Below are 16,881 nucleotides of genomic sequence, written 5' to 3' on the forward strand. Positions count from 1 at the left end.
TAAAGAAGGAAGATCAGCCAGAGGCGTTGCAGACGTAAGATGCCAAGCCAAAAGCTGTAGAAAGGGACAAGTTGGTTTCTCTTCACGTGATCTAGTTTGGGTGTGTATAGGAGATCTATTGTCCATGTTTTCTCTGAGGGTATGTGAATAAAAATGTGTGAAATCCCAAGTGAATCATGTCGCTAGCATTATGTTCAATAGGAGGAGGTCAGGACCTCTAGAATAGGGTTATTAAAGGGTCGCAAGGCTTATTGGGTAGACAAATCAAGGCCGCAACATCTCAAGGAACAATGCAGCTTGTAAGGAGGGTTTTCATTATGAATGCGAGGTTTGTACAACTAGTCGTAGGGCATATATGAAGCTGATACAGATTCCCTAATGGAGATTCGTCAACCTCAGGAAATATGCCTAGATCTGTGGACTTTGGGAGTGCAAGAAGGTGCATTTGGAATTGAGAAGTGAGTGATCTTCATGGTGATGAATGTGTGGTGATGGAAGGTTGTTCCAAGGATGTGGAACAACATTAATATAATACCTAAGTACAGTGCGAAGTTTGTCTAAGCACTATTAGAGGAGAAACAATGAAGACCTAGTTAAGGGCTCCTTCAAAGGTGTGTGAACCTTAAGTGTCTATCCTAAAATATGTGTTGGAATTTCTCAATATAGGAGGTCGTGAACCTAAGTGGAGATATGCATGAATACATAGTTTTTTGGACAGTCAAATCTTCAAATGAGTAGAACTCAACCTCATAGAAAGAGTAGGTGGACAACGAGCAAAGGCATGCACAATGATAGGAGATGAACAATGGTATTTGGCAGTTTCAGATCAATCAAAGTATTGACTATATGTGAGCAATTTTGTTCCCTAGATCAGTGATGGAGTGAATGAATGTGGGCAGATCTAAAAGCACTAAGAATAGTGACGAGAGCAACTTGTATGTCACAGAGTTAGGGCAGTTTTGTGTCCCTAGATGCAGCATTCTGGAAGTAGATGCAGACGTGGAAGGATGAGATTTGTTCACAAACAAAGTTGTGAAGAGATTCTCGGATGCAGTATGCAACAGTTTGAAGACCTCAACTACAGGATCATGAAAGGATCCATGGACTGTTAGGAGGCAGGTTGTTGGAGCCCTAGCTCAAGAGTTGCAAATGAGCAGACTTCAATGAAATGAGGGCAATTCCAAAAGACCCAATGAGCAATCATCCTAATGGAGATGGAGGACTACTAGTGGACAGATCGATAAGCCAAAGTTCAGCTACACCAAAGGAATTGTGATCATTGATAGTGGTTGGCTGGTGTGATCAGTAATTGGGAGGCAAGAGGACTTGCTAAATTTGTTTAGGGCACATGGACTGAAAGGGTTGCAGGGCGCCACATCAGTAAGTAGGTCAAGTGTTGTCTTTTTCAGGGTAGATTAGTGGTCAAAGTGACCAACATCAAGCCCTAGTTGTGTTCTTGTATCAGGGTTGTATGTTAGGTCCAAGATACCTAGCACGAGTGCCCTGAGATTGTTGTATTCTAGTTTTTAATATAACATGTAGTGGGTTTGAAAAGTTAAAAATCGTCATGTGCACTAGTTGATTCACTGATGTGTGCAGATTTCGTTGTGCAAAGTAGTATGGTTGTGGCATTTTAGTGTGTTTGTGTCAGAGACTTTAAAGATCCAAACCAGATTCTCATGTGTTGTGGAAAATCAACAGTCAGGCCAGTTGTGAGGCTATTTAGCTTTGCAAGTTGTTGATGGGATTATTTGGTCAACAATCAAGGCCTACAATGATTTACACAATCTAAGTTGCATAAAACTCATGGAGAATCCAATTTTTCATGACAAGTCAAAACACATAGAGATCAAATACCACTTCATCCATCACTGTGATCAGAAAGGGGCATTACAACTTGAGTACATATCATTTGATGAGCAGGTAGCTGACATTCTCATGAAGTCCTTGCCAAGAGGAAAGCTTGTATACTTTATAGACAAGATGGGTGTGGTGAGAAACACTTTACTTAGTAAAAGGGAGTTTTAGAAAAAGTGTATCAATGACAAGGGTTTCCTTAGGCTTGGTGTCTTGCCTAGGAAAAAATGTCCAATATGACCCCTTGATATAACTTTATGAGATATAAAGTTAAAGTGACTTTATGAAATATAAAATCTAGGTGAATTTTGAGATTTTAAATGAAAAGATGATTTGAGGAGATAAAGTGACGTAGTGAAGTCAATGACAAATTAAATCCCCACCCTTTCTCTCAATGGCTAAGACCTAATCTCAACCATTGGATCTTAGGGTTAGATCACTCTTTATAATGAGAAAACAAAAAGGTAAGTCAAGGAGAGAAAAGACACCATTATGCATTCATTATTCATGAGTTTTAGAGAAGAAGAGAAGAGAGCAGCAAGGGAGAATTTCACACAACAAAGAAAGAAGTACAACAACAAGTACAACAGAGTATAGTGTTATTCCCAAGGCATAGGCATTATTTTCAAGGCAAAGTACAACTCAAAAATCAAGGAGAGTGTTCTAGCAATGTAGGCAGTAAGTATAATGCAGATATCGAGGAGGATATTGTGCATTAAATTCTCAGTTCATACAACATAAGTATAGTACAAATTTTGAGTAGTTGGGCATGAAATTTGAGGAAGCTTCTGTGATATTAATTTCTCTTTGAATTCAACGCAAATTTCAAGGGTTTGACAGTGCATTAATTGCTTTACATTCGTACATCAAGATGCACACAATTGTAAGCAGTGACAACACAAAAATTGAGGCAAGGAGGGCATGATTTTCAAGGCAACATAGGTATAGAATTCGAGGAGGCAATAAGCATGAATTTCTAGGAAATTTGGGCACAAATTCCAAGGAGATAAGTTGTGCATCTATTGTTGTAATTTTTGTTCTCAAAATTTCTCTAAAAGAAATCAGAAATTCCTCTCTCTCACTGGTTTTCCCTTTGGGGATTTTCCAGAGTCTATTGACCAAAAATCCTTGTGCAAAACTTTTGTGGGTTTGCTTGTGTTTTATCTCAGCAAAAGGAAAAAAGTAGATTAGACTTTGTCTTTCAATTTATGAATATTCATGTTTAAGACAACAACAAATAAATATGTGGGTTAGGCATTAAACATGATGAGACTTCACTTAACTTGAAACCGGGTTGGGTCTAAGAAATAATTCCTACAGTGGCAACGAGTATAGTAAGGGGCATAAATGTGGTGAGAAGAAATTATTCTACATAGACCATGAAGAAGAGGAAGATCAAAAATTGGAACCATCACAAGATCTAAAGCTATAGGAGACTACAACAATACCTTTTCATGCATTGGTCGAGATCGGTACACCACATACCCTCAACATAGGGATATATCAAAATGAAAAAAGTAACAATGTTGATTGATTCTAGTAGTACAAATTACAAATTGGAAAAACTTCTCAATTGCTTTGTATTTACAACACCAAAATTTCAAGTAATGATTGCAAATGGAGATAGCATAATTTTTTTAGAGAAGGACATAGTATTAAGCTAAATATGGAGTATCTATTGGATAATCCCATGATTGAAATCCAAATGGGTGGTGCTAATGTTGTACAAGAAACCCAATGTGTAATATTCCTGCTAGGAATTAACAGTGATAATCAAAACAAAACTACACATGCAAAACAAAAAATTAACATGCAATTAGACAACCACAGATTCAGCGGAAAACTGTGCCAAGCTGAGCCATTTTATTATCAAAGAGGAATGTACAATACATGTGTGGAATATGTGCACCTGGGCGTGCTAAAGGAAATTATACAAATCCTAGGTGAGAAATTGTGTTGCTCGGATGCTGGGATGTGATTCCTCTTCAAGCTCTGCAATCGCCCTAGAAATCTACAACTGTTCGCTGGAAAGAGAGTTGTTTGACCCCTATAGAGTGCTCAAAAATTTCTACAAAATTAATCTTTGGCTCTCCTCAACAAACCCACAAAGACCCAGAAAGAGTTGGGCTTAGTTCCAAACTCTGAACTTACCCCCAATTATAGCAAGCTCCTCCACCAGCTGGGTAGTTCGTACCACCAGGAAATGTTGCTGCCAAGACCTCCAAAATGCTGAGAAAACTCCCCAATAACTCTACTTATTTCCCCCAATAAAACTTAGCCCCAATCTCCTGGTGAACTCCCCACAATGAATGGCCTCCACAAGCCCCAGTCCATCCACCTTGCATAGACCCTAGCGTAGCCACCATTGCACATGCCCAAGAATGATAAATTCGGCCTGAAGAATAGCCACTCGGTCCACCTATCAATCCACTAAAAAAATGTTGTTGAACACAAAGAGAATGAACCCCTAAATTCCCGGAATCATCTCTGCCTTGTAGCTTACTCCCCACAAGAGTATGTGGTCCCTTCCTATAGAATGACTCGAATCTCCCTATAGAATTTGTTGAGAAATCTATAGGGAAATGGATAGAATGATTTCTCTTTAGCTAGATAACTGCTTGTGATGTCTCTTTTTACTTTTTCTTACTTGTTAGCTTCTTCTTGTATTATTATGTTATTCTTATCATCAATAGCTATCAGAACAAGAAGATCAACAATACACAATAACACAAGATATAGGTTGCAAGCCAGGGCCAAAACCTCTCCACTTGAGAGGAAAACTTACAAATCTATTCTCTTCTTATAGATTCTTCAATTGACGAATTCCAAGACCTCTAGACCAGGACCAAACCTCTCCAAGACCAAGTCCGACCTTCTTGATGACGTGCTTCATTTATCCAAGTCAAACCTAGTCAAATATCTTCCAGTAACACAATTTCGACCCCTAGCAACAGATTTTTAGCCTCTACTACAAGTCTGAAATTTTCGGCCCTCTTAGCAACAACAACTTCCACACGTGTGAACTTATTTTGGGTTTCTAAGACTTCTTGAGACCTTCTCTTGACTTTCTCCTTCTCGTAGGTCTTGAGGATGACCTAATAAGCCTTCCTTCGACCTTCTTTCTACACTTTCTCCAAGTTTGATCCTGCTGCAGCAAAAATGTAATCCAGCAGCAGAAAAGCTAGTCTCCTTGCTTCACACATGTGAAGAGAGAGAGAGAGAGAGATTACCCAAGCACTTGATCTTCGTCCTTCTTCTTCCTTCGCTTACCTCTTTCTTCTTCTCTTTTGCTTTCCTAATGAGAGAATGAATTGTGTCCATAGGAGATCGAGTTCCCTCCTATATATAGGCTTCCAAGGTGGACGATGTTGAATTTTCTAAGTCTATCCGTTAGAAAATTAATCTGTATTGTGCTGGTTTATTTCTTCTACTTGTAAATTCTAAACAAGTTATTTAAAACATTTAAATACCGAAATAAACACAATACCGTCACGACATCTACAGGTCATCAGCTGAAAGAAAACAAACACACAAGTGACACTGTTATTTTTGGACAAATGTCCCCGGAAAAACCTAATGCGAGAAAACCAGTGCACCTATTCTGAGGGTTTATTATTATGCAGTATTTCCTTGAGTACAATTGGGTGCCTAACTGGCTCACCTAACAGAGAAAAAATACACAGCAGCAACACCTCCCTATTCTGAAACATGTATTCAGAAAACCTGTCCCACGAAACCCTCTCCAACGTCTCTGAAGTTCTGCGCTAGCCCTTCTGGCCTCTGCGTCAGCCTCAAACCTCTCTGTGTCATCCCTTTGAGGCACTGTGCAGCCTTTGGAACCCTTTGCGTCACTCCTGCAGCCTCTGGTTGGATGACGTAGTCCCTCTAGCCTCTGCGCTGTCTCTACTGAGCTGTGCGTGGCTTGCACTAGATGTTGCCTCTTGCTCTCTGCTTCTGCGCTGGTCTCTTGGCACTGTCTCTGCCTCTATACCCCTCGCTGCTGATCACTGATTCGACTTTGCTTAGCAACCCCTCTCTAGAAAATCGAATGATTGATCACTCTGGTGTATCTCCAACTGACCCTCAAGCCTCCTCTTATACTTTTTCTCTTGAGTCTTCAACGGCTAAGATTACATCTCTAGTCAATGGCTAAGATTAGATTTGGCTTGATCCATGTCCTTTAGAACCTTCTAACCCAGTTTTATATTAATACCCATTAATATTTTATTTTTCCTAAGTTTAGACATAGGAACTCCATTAAAAATGTTAATTATTTGAATATCTCCTTAACCACGTAGAATCTGCCCAAACCATTTCTGGGTCTTGGATATCTCATGTGCTTTAGCCTCTCCACCAATTTTCATGGCTAGAGCACATACGATGCTACCCCAAATCAACACTCCCTCTTAGCGAGGATTGTGCTCTAGTAATACTCCACACTGAGCATCACCCTGATTATACGGCATCGGTACCTGTGCTGATGCTAGGCCTCCCCGCCCAACATCCTTTGCACTGCTGCATCCTGTACTGCTGCCCATGGCTCTGCCACTACCACTGCTGCATCTGTACGGCAGCTCCCTCTACATCTGTGTTTCCCACTCCTTTCTCGCAAAACTGCATCTGCACTGTAGTTCTCTCTCATCATGCTGCATCGTGCTACTGCTACTGCTACTGCACTGCAACTTAGTTATTGAGAAGTAAGTAACTGATCCACCCAACTATTGACATCCTTGTCAAGCTAGAAACCCTCCCGATGTTGAAGCTCTCTCTGCCGCTATCATGTGCTCCCTTTGCTGCCTCTACACTATTGCAACAACTTTGTGCCTCTCGCACCGCTGCAAACCCCTTTGTGCCATCCTGCACTGCTGCAACCTCCTCTATGCCTCTCGCATTGCAACCTCTCTGCGCTACCAGGGACTACTACACTGTAGCACTCTCTGCCACTCCATCCGCATCCGTTTCTACCGCCATCCTCCATCTTACTACTGTCTCTTCAGGGCTCCCGTAGTCGGATCTGATCCAAGAGTTTGGGTACCTCAAGGATCCTGCCCCTCATCGCTTGTGTTCCTCCTGACTACATCTCGATGTCTCCCCGCCTCTTCTCTAGAGGTACATGAGCACTCATGGCACAATCATCATCATCCTCTACCTCCTTCGCCTTCGCTGGTGTTGCCTTAGATTCAAACACCTCTCCCTTATTCTTCTTCCTCGAACACTGGTTCGCATAATGCCCCAATTCCCCATAGTTGAAGCACTTTATCTTGGAGAGGTCCTTTTTCTTCCATTTCTCCTGCTTTCTTGCAGATGCTAGAGTTGCATCCTCTTCCTCCTATTTCTTGACCTGAGCTCCTTTGTTGCATTCCCCGTCTTGGTTAGCCGTCTGATCTCTTCTTGGCGAAGAGTTGCCCACAATTCTTCCCATCCTGGAAGATTCGCTTTGCCCAAAATTCTTTGGACGAACGTCTCCCACTCCTTGGAGACTGCGTTTAGGGCGGTCCTCACCATTAACTCTTGATCTGACGTGGCCCCTATGGAAGTCAGTTGGTCCCGGATCTCTTGCAACCTGCTGAGGAAGTGATCTATCTACTCCCCCTTCTGCATCTGGTACCACCGCAGCTGATTCTCCAGTAGCATCTTCCTCTGCATGAAAGTGCCTTGATACAATGTCTTCAAGGTATCCCACATTTCCTTTGCCATCTCCTTCTTGGCAATATGCTGGACCACATGATCCTTGACCCCATGAGAATTATGCATTTCACCTTGGCCATCGCATCCTCATACCTTTCATTGTCAACTGGGTCGACTGGGATAGCCACAGTTCTCAAGGCAAAGGCCTTGATGCGATGTCTATCTAGAACGGACAGGATCCCGGCCTTCCAGATGACAATGTTGGACGCCCCGTCTAGCCTGTCCTAATCCCTCAGTCCATTCATGGCCATTTCTTTGCTCTTCTTTTTGACTCCTTTGAGTCTCTACTTCCCTCCTGGAAGTTCTCTCTTCGATTCGCTCTGAGTCTTTACTTCCCTCTTAGAAGTTCTATGCTAGAATCCCTTTGAGTCTCGATTTCCCTCCTGGAAATCCTCCTGCCAACCATCAAATCGCGCCTCTCCGATCTCCTATGCACTTGCAACACTGATTTGGATTTATTGGCTACAAATCCACCTAGGTAGCAATTCCCTCTACCTTGGTTTTGCCCCGTTAGATACTGTTCTGTCTCGGCAACAACATCACCCCACCAACTTCACTCCTCACAATCTGCCCACAACTTCCTATGCCCCAGTAACTGAAGAACTGAGCCTCTAGGCTCTGTGCAATCCCGGGAAGGTTGATTTTCTCCCTTGGCCAACTGCATCAACCCTCCTAATCTCTGGGTGGTTCTTCATAAGCCTCGTCTGCCTTCTTCTGCCTCTGGGCTGGCCTCTCTCTGGCTCGAACTGATGACGCAAGCCATCTGCATCAACCCTTCTCTTCTACTTTCTACCTAGGAACAGCTTCTGTCACTCAAGACAATTGTTTCTGCTGCAAATTCTCTGATTCAGCTGGCGCCTTCAGCTCTCTTATGATCTGCAACACTCCGATACCATGTTGAATTTTCTAAGTCTATCCATTAGAAAATTAATCTGTATTCTGCTGGTTTATTTCTTCTACTTGTAAATTTTGAACAAGTTATTTAAAACATTTAAATACTGAAATAAACACAATACAGTCACAACATCTACAGATCATCAGCTGAAAGAAAACAAACACACAAGTGACACCGTTATTTTTGGACAAATGTCCCTGGAAAAACCCAATGCGGGAAAACCGGTGCAACTATTATGAGGGTTTATTATTATGCAGTATTTCCTTGAGTACAACTGGGTGCCTAACCAGCTCACCCGACAGAGAAAAAATACATGGCAGCAATACCTCTCTATTCGGAAACATGTATTCAGAAAACCTGTCCCACGAAACCCTCTCCAGCGTCTCTGAAGCTCTGCGCTAGCCCTTCTGGCCTCTGCGTCAGCCTCCTGCTACCTTGCGTTAGCCTCAAACCTCTCTTCGTCAGCCCTCCGAGGCACTGCGTAGCCTCTGGGACCCTTTGCGTCACTCTTGCAGCCTCTGCATGGATGACGTAGTCCCTTTGGCCTCTGTGCTGTCTCTGTTGGGCTCTGCGTGGCCTGAACTGACTGCTGCCTCTCGCTCTCTGCTTTTGCACTGGTCTCTTGGCACTGTCTCTACCTCTCTACCCAGTACTCACTGCCCCTCACTGTTGATCATTGATCCGACTTTTCTTAGTAACCTCGCTCTAGCAAATCGAATGAATGATCACTCTAGTGTATCTCCAACTGACCCTCAAGCCTCCTCTTATACTTTTTCTATTGAGTCTTCAACGACTGAGATTACATCTCTAATCAACATCTAAGACTAGATTTTGCTTGATCCATGTCCTTTAGAACCTTCTAACCCAGTGTTATATTAATACCCATTAATATTTCTATTTTCCTAAAGTTTAGACTTAGGAACTCCATTAAAAATATTAATTATTTTAATATTTCCTTAACCACATAGAATCTGCCCAAACCATTTCTAGGTCTTGGAGATATCATGTGCTTTAGCCTCTCCACCAATTTTCATGGCTAGAGCACATCCGATGCTACCCTAAATCAATAGACGAAATACCTCAAATTAGGTTGACTTCTTAGCTGGCAAGCTGACTTGGCCTTGGAGGGTATTTTGACACTTTTAAATACAAAAATAATTCTTTTTACAAGTTACAATGTGCCCGATGGGGTCTTCAACAATGACAATGACTCTTTTGACTTCTTGACCTTGGACAAACTCTAGAAGCACTCAATGGGTTCTTGACCTCTAAAATAAAAGACCTTGAGCATGAAACCCATGCTTCAAAAATAACAATAATATTTTTTCTTCATTTTACAATATACAAGAATCAAAAGTACATTACATATTTATGAAGACCGAACCAGGTTACACATTTTTCAACAGAATCCCCTCTGAAATAGCTTCACAATGTAGCAAAAGCTTCCCTAGGGTGGCACTCAAGTGCACAGAAGGAGTTGAGATTTCCCCTCGGAAACCTCGTGCGTTGAACAACACTTGTAAACTTGGCTCAACAACTCAAGTGTACAAGATGAGTTTGTTTGTCAAAGGTTCAAAAACCCTCAAATGAAGTCTTCTCCTCCTATTTATCATTGAGCTTCCCCTCTCCAAGTGGGTCCCATACATCGACCCCTTCCCTTGTTCTCTCTCCACAAACACACTTTTCTCCAAGGGGTGCATATTCCTCTTGGGGTGTCCCCTACTTCCCACTAAGAAATTGATTTGCCTTCCTTTCTCCTATGTTGGAGCCTCCTCAAGTCAAAAATGCCAAGTGGGGTCCTCCTAACCCACTCTTCCCAAGTTTATGATGGCAAAATTGCAAAATTAGCAAAACTGATAATTACTTAGCAAAATTGCTAAGTAGGAACATCGCACAATGGTTATAAACATTATGAACAATGGCCCTTAATTTTCAAGATATTTTCATGAGATTTTCCTCAGAAGGAACGAAAATTGATCTTTAGAGGTAATGAAGGGAAACCCTCTTATGTGATAATCTCTAAATATATGAAAAAAATACTCAAAAAGGCCACCATGGTGTAAGTGCACAATCATGTTCATTAGATGTTCAAACTTCAAAAGTCTATATCCTTTGCTCTAGTGGATCTCCGAAAAGTTATCAACAATCATTCCAAGGTATTTGGAGAGATTCCGAAAGGACTTTCTCCTACTCAAGATCATGACCATGTTATGCATTTGCAACCTAGAAGTGTACCGCCTAATCTTAGGCCTAACAGAAAACTGAGATTAAGCATCTAATTCAAGAAATTTTAGAGGTTGGCATCATTCAACCCAGTCAGAGTGCTTTCTCTTCACCAATGATGATGGTTACAAAAAATGATGGTTCATGGTGTATGTGTCCAAATAACATAACACCGACATATTATATCCCCTATAAGGTATTGCAGAGGATTAGAAGTATGGCATACAAATTGGAGTTGCCTCCATCTCAAAGTGTACATCTAATTTCTTGCTTAAAAAAGGTAATCGATGACAAGATCTCATTCCATACTATTTTACCAGAGTTTAAAGAAGAAGTAAAAATCATGCTAGAACTAGAAAAATTCCTTGAGATAAGGATTAAACAACTAAAAAATCAAGTAATTACTGTGTACCTCATCAAATTGAAAAATATACTAGTGGAAGGGGTGACACAAGAAGATAAGTTATTCATGCAAAAACACATGCAATTAGTCAAGTGTTGAGGACATCACTTGTTTGAAGGGGAGGGGCATGTAAAGCCCTAGACAAGCTACTGTTAACCTAAAACCCCTTATTAAGCCTTAGATATTGAGCTATTACATTTATATTGTTATGTAGGCTAGAACCTTTCTTTGTACCCTTTCATTATAATTGTACACACATACAAACACACACACACACACACACACCAAGGATACCTAGTATTAAGATTATCATATCTTGTCTTGTCTTGTATTCCTTATAAAAGGAGGTTCCACCCTCGAAGAGGATTATATTTATCGACATCTTATCATTTTAAGGGCACAAGGTTCATAACAAAAAAAAATGATCATATTGTCTAATAATTAATGTCCATTGTCAAAACTGAAGATACATGCCCAAAATATTCTTGAAATATGCCAAAACAATCCCTAAAATCTGCCTAGAACATCCCCAAAATATGTATGAAACATCCCTTAAATCTGCTTAAAACATCTCGCAAATGGCCAGCAAGTCCCAAAATCCCCCGATGAAGTCCCTAGCAAGTTTGGAGATGTTTCTTAGGTTTCCCCAAGTCCCAGAAACACCCAAAAAGTCTGTACAGGTTTATTTTTCTTTTTTTATGTGGTGGGGTGTAATATTCCTAATTAGCCATGGCTAATTGGAATATTCGATTTTGCTCAATTTTGCCTTCTATAGTTATTTATGAATAAAAAGTGAGGAAAAGGGGGACATAACTCACCTTTAGAATAAATTTACTCCCTAGTAGCACAACGTTGTGACTTAGAGGGGAGCCGAAGGGGCCAAAGGACCACGCAGAGATGGGGCCCACGCAGACACTTGGAGGGACTACGCAGATGGAAAGGAACACGTGGCAAGAGAGGGACTGCATTGGAGGAGGTGGGCCTTGGGATTGAGAGAGGCCAATGCTATAAAGGAGAGGGGAGCCTCCCCATTTTGTCATTCGATTATGTGCATTTGAGCTAGTCACTTCGACTTGGAGCACGCTGGCTGTTTAGCCTGTCTACAGCACTGTTTAGTGCATTGAGTGTCTCCGTTCGGAGATCTCACCCTTAGCCCCGGGGGACTTCCAGTGCCTACTCAAGCAAGGTAGTTTCCAGCAGTCTTTTGTAGTAGGATTGTTCTTTGGCATTGTGGAGGAGCTGAGCATTTGAGGACTGCATAGTCTTGGGAGAGAGGGACGCAGTTCTTTTGGTGGGAGTTCCCGATTGGGGGTTTTGTGGAGGATTAGAGCTGGGAGATCGAGCAAGGGATCAGCTCTTGCACATTGGAGGATTTTGGCAGAGTTTTGGTGGATTCTATTCAGTGGCAGTGCAGAGACTTGAGGGACAGCGTAGATCCCCAAGGGGGTGATTTTCGGGGGTCGGCTATTTCAAAAAAGCTTTCTAGGTTTTTCTAGGTTTCTCGAGTAGAATCTGATTCTAGAGTTTCAGCATTTTCTGAGGAGAGGAATAGCCCCAAATACTCATTTGATTTCCAGCAGTAGTAGCATCACGGCAGTTCTCCAGCAACTTGGACGCAGTTCAGAGAGAGGCCATTTCTTTGCTATTTTGAGTGTATTTCTTCACTTGCCTTGTGCAAGTCGAGGTGCCATCTTTCTGATCACCTCCTGTACTCAGTATAATAAAATGGCTTAGTATTTCTCTCTGCATTTCTTGAGTATCTGCTTATATTTCATGTTCACATTATTATATGTTGTACCACTGTTATTTTTATCACTTTGAGTTTCCTTGTCACTATATCATTTGGACGTGTTTGGTTGGAGTTTGCTTGGGTTTGAGGTATATCCCAGAAACGGGATATTACAGTGGTACCAGAGCATAAATCTGGCTCAGCCTATGGAGCTAGCAATCTATGACACCGGGGAAAAAGCCCTACATTTGTTATAGAGGTAGGAGATACAGAGACACTGGGTGTAGGTTGGAGAACACCTACGCAGAGGGAGACTGTGTTCCAGTGGTGAACGCAGAACAGGAGGAGCCTATGGTGGACGCAGGACAGGAGGAGCCTGTGGTGGACGCAGAGCAGGAGGATCTGATGGCAGATGATGACGGGAAGAGATTTGCGGACATGCTCCTAAAATCAGTGCAGGATCTATCGAGGCAGATCGAGGTGATGGGGCAGAGATTCACAGCATGGAGGCTAGACAGTGTGAAAACCCGTGGGTTTTTCAGGTGGGTGAGGGATCGGGTACATCCCACCATTTTCTAGAGCGGGGCGCCACTCAGCGTGATACTACTCAGCAAATGGCCTCACATGCCCCTACACACTCTACCATGCCCACTTTTCTAGGAGCAGACACGGGGGCTGGAGCCCAGCAGGAGGCAGAGCACGGTCACATGGGCGATTATTTTGCAGAGTACCAGGCCTATGGGCAGGAGTTCAGGGACACTCTCTCATTCAGAGACTTTGTTCAGCTCCAGCAGGATAGTAGACCCCGCGACCAACACAAAGGACATTGGCATTATCATGATGGAGACACCCACTGCACAGCTAGTAGATTCCACTTGCATACGTTTGATGGTTCATGAAACAATTCGGCAAGGTCTTGGGTGGAGAAGCGGGACATCTATTTCCAGCTTAACCAGATGTCGAAGGTAGAGGCCATCAAGGTGGCGACATTACATTTGGATGGTGAGGCCCAGGATTGGTGGTTCCATGGGATGGTTACACTCGGGCATTCCACAGTGACAACATATGCCGAGTTTACCAGGAGATTGATGGAGAGGTTTGACCGGAGGGATTCGGAACAACACTTTGTTGAGCTGACGAGGCTCAAGCAAACAGGGAGCCCAGAGACCTACATTGCAGACTTCTTGAGGATTTCAGTGATGGTGCCGGATCTATCCACAACATAGAGGATCTACATGTTTGTTGAGGGTTAGCAAAGCCACTTCGGGGTCTAGTCAGGTCCACTAGACCAGTTACACTCCAGGATGTTATCAGCAGGACCCAGGACTTACAGGATGCCTTACCTAGGACTCAGACACCTTACCCCCCAGAGACAGGCTTTCCAGCCTAAGGGGAAAGACGTGAGGATTCCGCCTCCGAAAGGGAATCCAGGACGAGCACAGATTGATGATGATGCCAGGAGGGAGTTGAAGAAAAAGCGGTTGTGCTTTACCTGTCAGGAGCCGTGGGCACCAGGACATAGATGTGCTGCTGGCAAAGCACACTTTATTGAGGTCTTCTCCGAGAGAAGCAGGAAAGAGGATGAGGAGGATGATGTGGAGGCAGGAGATAGTCATGCCGTGCAGGGTCCCTTGCCGCCTCCACCAGCAGCAGCAGGTGGTACAGCTTTTGCACCTACCGGAGGAGCCCTTGCAGCATTGCTAGGAGTTCCCAAGTATTTGACGCTACGCGTACGGGGGATAGTAAGTGGCCAGCGAGTACCAGTTTTGGTTGACAGTGGGGCAACCCACAACTTCATCGATGCACAGATGGTTGAGCGGATAGGTATACAGACAGAGAGCTTTGATGGATTTTCAGTTTTGGTCCCAGGAGATCAGACCATGATGTGTGCTCGTTATGTCTCAGAGTTATCAGTGACGATGGGCACCTAGACACTGACTGACCACTTTTTCGTGGTCAATATTCTCGACATCGACATAGTACTGGGTGTTCAGTGACTTATCACTCTAGGGAAGGTCACAATAGATTGGAAGGCCCTAGAGATGGAGTGGGATGATGAGAAGACAGGGAGGCATGAGAAGATACGGGGACAGCACACATATCCGCCTCAAACTGTTTCGGCTCATCAGATGGAGGCAGTCTTCCGGAAGGGAGACATAGAGTGGGCAGTAAAGCTGCGTGCATCAGAGACAGGGACTACAGGGCAGACAGTGCACTCGGAGATACAGTCCATCCTTGATCAGTATGCCACAGTATTTGGGGAGATTCCGCTGGACAGCCACCAGACCGGGGGTTTGAGCACACCATTGAGCTTGAGCAGGGCATATAGGCAGTGATTACTACCCCCTATACGCATCCCAAGGCCTATCGGGATGAGATTGAGCGGGCCATTCAGGAGTTGCTGGCTCTTGGGCACATTCGGCTGAGCACGAGTCCTTTTGCTTCTTCCGTGGTGTTGGTGAAGAAGAAGGACGGCGCATTGAGGATGTGCATTGACTACAGGGCCCTGCACAAGAAGACATTGAAGAACCGCTACCCCATACCCAGGATCGACGAGTTGAGAGGAGCACGGTTCTTCTCAAAGACTGATTTGATATTTGGGTACCATCAGATTCGCGCGAGGGAGTAGGACATTCCGAAGACCGCCTTCAGGTGTCACTATGGGCACTTTGAGTTTTTGGTGATGCCCTTCAGACTAACCAACACCCCAGCTACATTCTAGTCTTGCATGAATCACATCTTCCGCAGTCACTTAAGGAAGTTTGTGTTGGTGTTCTCTGATGATATCCCATTTACAGCAGGACTTGGGAGGAGCATCTCCAGCACATTGAGAAAATATTGTGCATCTTGGAGGAGCAGCTGTTCTATGCCAAACTCTCCAAGTGTGAGTTTGGATTGACAGAGATGTTATACTTGGGACACATCATAGGGGTGGATGGAGTGAGGGTCCACGAGGAGAAGATCAGGGCCATCAAAGATTGGCCGGAGCCGAGAAATGTGACAGAACTTCGAGGATTCATTGGCATTTGTACTTACTACCGGAAGTTTGTCAAGAGTTTCTCACAGCTTGCTGCACCCCTGACAGATCTGACGAGGAAGGGGGCATTCAGTTGGTCGGATACAGCGCAGCGAGCCTTTGACAGGCTCAAGGAGGTTATGAGCAACGGCCCAGTGCTTGCATTGCCGGATTTTACACAACCATTTGTTTTGGAGTGTGATGCGTCGGGAGAGGGGATCGACGCAGTGTTGATGTAGGGAGGTCACCCTATAGCCTTTGAGAGCCAGAAGCTCCTTCCGCACAAGAGGTTGTATTCTATATACGACAAGGAGATGTTGGCCATCATGCATGCATTGGCTAAGTACCGGCAGTATTTAGTGGGTAACAGGTTCAGGGTGAGGACTGATCACAACATCCTCAGGTTCTTTTTGGAGAAGAAGCAGCTACAGGAGAGGCAGCAGAAGTGGATCAGTAAGATCCAAGCGTATGACTTTGACATTGAGTATGTCAAGGGTAAGAACAACGTGGTAGCAGATGCCCTTTCACGTAGACCAGTCACGTTGTCTCTTATGAGCTTGGACGCACACTGGAGGGCCCGACTCTTAGTAGAATACTCCAAGGACAGATTTGCCCGTGAAGTTCTGGATGGGTAGGTGACGGATGACACGTATAGGGTGGTCGATGAGATCATCTACTACAGGGACCAGATCTTCTTGAGTGAGAGATCTCAGCTCAAGAAGAAGATACTTCAGGCATCACACGATTCACCATTGGCAGGCCATTAGGGGTTTACCAAAACCTACAAGGCCATTAGAGAGAGGTTCTCATGGAAGGGCCTCAAGGAGGACGTACTCCAGCATGTCCGGGAGTGCGACGTTTGCTAGAGGAACAAGGGGGAGATGAGCCATCCCACAGGAGTATTGCAACCTCTTCCCATTCCGGAGGGGAAATGGGAGTGTATTTCGATGGACTTCATCACAGGGTTGCCCATGGTACAGGGCAGGGATTGCATCTTTGTCGTCGTTGATCGACTAACGAAGTACTCACACTTTTTCGCCATAGCCGCACACTACACAGCAGCACAGGTG

At 43.8% G+C, this 16,881-nt stretch overlaps 1 long non-coding RNA gene across 2 annotated transcripts in view; it reads right to left on the reverse strand.

Moving 5' to 3' along the window:
• The window catches only part of LOC149189487 (uncharacterized), a 245,589-nt gene that overhangs the window by 27,801 nt on the left and 200,907 nt on the right, over window positions 1-16,881 (reverse strand). The gene's annotated exons all lie outside the window — the stretch shown is intronic.

This window comes from Pinus tabuliformis, chromosome 3_1, assembly GCF_031772625.1.
Source record: "Pinus tabuliformis cultivar Carrire ecotype Pingquan chromosome 3_1, CPIR1, whole genome shotgun sequence".
Lineage (NCBI taxonomy): Eukaryota > Viridiplantae > Streptophyta > Pinopsida > Pinales > Pinaceae > Pinus > Pinus tabuliformis.